Below are 4,464 nucleotides of genomic sequence, written 5' to 3' on the forward strand. Positions count from 1 at the left end.
TAAGACCACTCTCAGTTTCATGACTGAAACAAGGTCCTCCATCAGAAATTTGGAGACACAAGTGGGTCAGCTGAGTAAAAGAGTTACTGAAACTCCTCCTAGTACTCTCCCAAGCAGTACAGAAGAGAATCCCAAAAGAGAGTGCAAGGCCATAACTATATACAAAGTGGCCAAACCTGGAGAGAGTAAAAAGGTAGTGATTTTCAGTGAGGAAGACCTTGCTGGATGTCCACTGACCAATAAGAAGTTCCCTTATGAGGAACCAAAGGATTTTAAAGCTCAAGGATCTTCCTCTGTAACCATGGAGAGGAAGCATGAAAAGCTTCTCTCAATACAGAGTCAAACAGAGTCCCCACACTCAACTTCTAAGTTTGGTGTTGGGAGGCCACCATTAAGCTCTGAATCTCTGTGAAGCTCTCTAAAGAGCTCACTGTCAAGCTATTGACATTAAAGAAGCGCTTATTGGGAGGCAACCCAATGTTATTTAATTATATTTAATTTTATAGACATTTGTTTTTCCACTGTTATTTTATGTTTTCTTCAGGTTGATGATCATGTGAAGTCATAAAAATAGTTGCAGAATTAAAGCAAAATCAAAAACAGCATAAAAAATAGCACACCCTGGAGGACAGGCTGACTGGTGTTTAAACGCCAGTAAGGATAGCAGAATGGGCATTTAACGCCCATGTAGGCAACATTCTGGGAGTTCAGAAAAATGCCCAGTAAAAAAGGAATCCTAGCATTTAACGCCAGCCAGGGTATCTGGCTGGGTGTTAAACGCCCAAATAGGCAGTCCAATGGGTGTTAAACGCCAGAATGGATAGCATTCTGGGCGTTTAACGCCAGGATAACACAAGGGAGGTAATTTTGTTTCCAATTCGATTTTTTTTCAATTTTTCATGTTTTAATTCATAATTTTTTGCATCAAACATATTTTAAACATTCATCTTTCAATTTCTATTTTTAAAGATTAATAATCTTTCCAATTCTTTTCTTTTTAATTCTTTTCAATTCCTTCCAAAACATTTTCAAAACTTACATATCTTTTCAAATTCTTTTCAACTCTTTTTAATTTTTCTTGCATACAGTAATAAGTTTCCAAAATTAATTGCATCATTCTTCTTTTACTCCCTTCTATCTTATTTTGCTCGAGGACGAGCAAAGCTTTTAAGTTTGGTGTGGAAAAGCTCAGATTTTTGTTTTTTCATAACCATTAATGGTACCTAAGGCCGGAGAAACCTCTAGGAAGAGGAAAGGGAAGGCAGTTTCTTCCAACTCCGAGTCATGGGAGATGGAGAGATTCATCTCAAAATCCCATCACTAGAAAGAGGATGGAGCAAACAAGAGAGCCCACTCATGGACCTCAACAAGAGTACTCCATTATCCTCCATAAAATCAGAGAGGACCAAAGAACCATGAGAGAGGAGCAACAAAGGCAAGGAAGAGATATTGAGGAGCTCAAGAACTCCAGAGGGTCTTCAAGAAGAAGAACTCGCCGCCATCACTAAGGTGGACCCGTTCTTTAATTTCCTTGTTCTTATTTTTCTGTTTTTCGAATTCTATGCTTTATGTTTTGTCTATGTTTGTGTCTTTATTACATGATCATTAGTGTTTAGTGTCTATGTCTTAATGCTATGAATGTCCTATGAATCCTTCACCTTTCTTAAATGAAAAATGTTTTTAATTGCAAAAGAACAAGAAGTACATGGATTTCGAATTATATCTTGAAATTAGCTTAATTATTTTGATGTGGTGGCGATACTTTTTGTTTTCTAAATGAATGCTTGAACAGTGCATATTTTTGATATATTGTTGTTTATGAATGTTAAAATTGTTGGCTCTTGAAAAATAATAAAAAAAGGAGAAATGTTATTGATAATCTGAAAAATCATAAAATTGATTCTTGAAGTAAGAAAAAGCAGTGAATAGAAAAAGCTTGCGAAAAAAAAGAGAAGAAAAGGCAAAAAATAAAGAAGAAAAGAATGAAAAAGAAAAAGCAAGTAGAAAAAGTCAATAACCCTTTAAACCAAAAGGCAAGGGTAAAGAGGATCCAAGGCTTTGAGCATTAATGGATAGGAGGGCCCAAAGGAATAAAATCCTGGCCTAAGCGGCTAAATCAAGCTGTCCCTAACCATGTACTTGTGGCATGAAGGTGTCAAGTGAAAAGCTTGAGACTGAGCGGTTAAAGTCGTGGTCCAAAGAAAAAAGAGTGTGCTTAAGAGCTCTGGACACCTCTAACTGGGGACTCTAGCAAAGCTGAGTCACAATCTGAAAAGGTTCACCCATTTATATGTCTGTGACATTTATGTATCCGATGGTAATACTGGAAAACAAAATGCTTAGGGTCATGGCCAAGACTCATAAAGTAGCTGTGTTCAAGAATCAACATACTGAACTAGGAGAATCAATAACACTATCTGAATTATGAGTTCCTATGGATGCCAATCATTCTGAACTTCAAAGGATAAAGTGAGATGACAAAACTGTTCAGAAGCAACAAGCTACTAGTCCCGCTCATCTAATTGAAACTAATCTTCATTGATATTTTTGAAATTTATTGTATATTCTCTTCTTTTTATCCTATTTTGTTTTTAGTTGCTTGGGGACAAGCAACAATTTAAGTTTGGTGTTGTGATGAGCGGATAATTTATACCCTTTTTGTCATTGTTTTTACATAGTTTTTAGTATGTTTTAGTTACTTTTTATTATATTTTTATTAGTTTTTATGCAAAAATCACATTTCTGGACTTTACTATGAATTTGTGTATTTTTCTGTAATTTCAGGTATTTTCTGGCTAAAATTGAGGTACCTGAGCAAAAATCTGATTCAGAGGCTGAAAAAGGACTGTAGATGCTGTTGGATTCTGACCATCCTGCACTCGAAGTGAATTTTCTAGAGCTACAGAAACCCAATTGGTGCGCTCTCAATTGCGTTGGAAAGTAGACATCCTGGGCTTTCCAGCAATATTTAATAGTCTATACTTTGCTCAAGATTTTATGGCCTAAACTGGCGTCCAAAGCCAGCCTAAAACTTTCTGGCGTAAAACGCCCAAACTGGCACCAGAATTGGAGTTAAACGCCCAAACTGGCATCCAAGCTGGCGTTTAACTCCAAGAACAGCCTATGCATGAAAAAGCTTCAATGCTCAGCCCAAGCACACACCAAGTGGGCCCCGGAAGTGGATTTCTACACTATTTGCACTTAATTACTCATTTTCTGTAAACTTAAGTTACTAGTTTAGTATAAATAGCACTTTTTACTATTGTATTCGGATCTTTGGATCCAGTTTTCATACTTTGGAGATGAGACCATTGTTCACATTTGGGAGGTTGGCCATTCGGCCATGCCTACACCTTTTTCACTTATGTATTTTCTACAGTGGGGTTTCTACACCCCATAGATTAAGGTTTGGAGCTCTGCTATTCTTCATGATTTAATGCAATTACTACTGTTTTTCTATTCAATCATGCTTGATTCTATTCTAAGATACTCACTCGTACTTCAATCTAGAGAATGATATGATCCGTGACACTCATCATTATTCTCAACTCTATGAACGCGTACCTGACAACCACTTCTGTTCTATCTGAGCTCAACGTAGTCATTGAGTGACAGCTTGAGTACGTATCTCTTGGGTATCTAATACACGGACCGAGTCCATAAGATTAGTATCTTCGTGGTATAGGCTAGAACTAATTGGCAACATTCCTGGAATCCGGAAAGTCTAAACCTTGTCTGTGGTATTTTGAGTAGGATCTGGGAAGGAATGACTGTGACGAGCTTCAAACCTGCGAATGTTGGGCGCAGTGACAGTGTGCAAAAGGATCAATGGATTCTATTCCGACGCTAGCGGGAACCGACAGATGATTAGCCATGCGGTAGCTGTGCCTGGTATTTTTCATCCGAGACGAGAAATCTGATAGTTGATTAGCCGTGCAGAAACCGTAGAGGACCATTTTCACTGAGAGGATCTTATAGCTTGCCATGGAAGGGAGCACGCATGGTTGGAAGAAGGCAATAGGAAAGCAGAGGTTCAGAAGCAACAAAGCATCTCAAGATGCTTATCTAAAATTCCCTCCAATGAATTACATAAGTAACTTTGTTTTATTTTATGTTTTGTTTATCTTTTAATTATCAAAATCTCATAACCATTTGAATCCTCCTGACTGAGATTTACAAGATGACCATAGCTTACTTCAAGCCGACAATCTCCATGGGATCGACCCTTACTCACGTAAGGTTTATTACTTGGACGACCCAGTGCACTTGTGGTTAGTTGTGCGGAGTTGTGAAAAGTGTGAATCACGATTTCCCACACCAAGTTTTTGGCGCTGTTGCCGGAGATTGTTCGAGTTTGGACAACTGACGGTTCATCTTTTTGCTTAGATTAGGTAATTTTATTTTATATTTAAACTTTTTTATTTTTATTTTCGAAAAGAAAATAATAAAATAAATAATATAGTT

Source organism: Arachis ipaensis, chromosome B9 (assembly GCF_059453495.1).
Source record: "Arachis ipaensis isolate K30076 ecotype BB chromosome B9, ASM5945349v1, whole genome shotgun sequence".
NCBI classification, from domain to species: domain Eukaryota; kingdom Viridiplantae; phylum Streptophyta; class Magnoliopsida; order Fabales; family Fabaceae; genus Arachis; species Arachis ipaensis.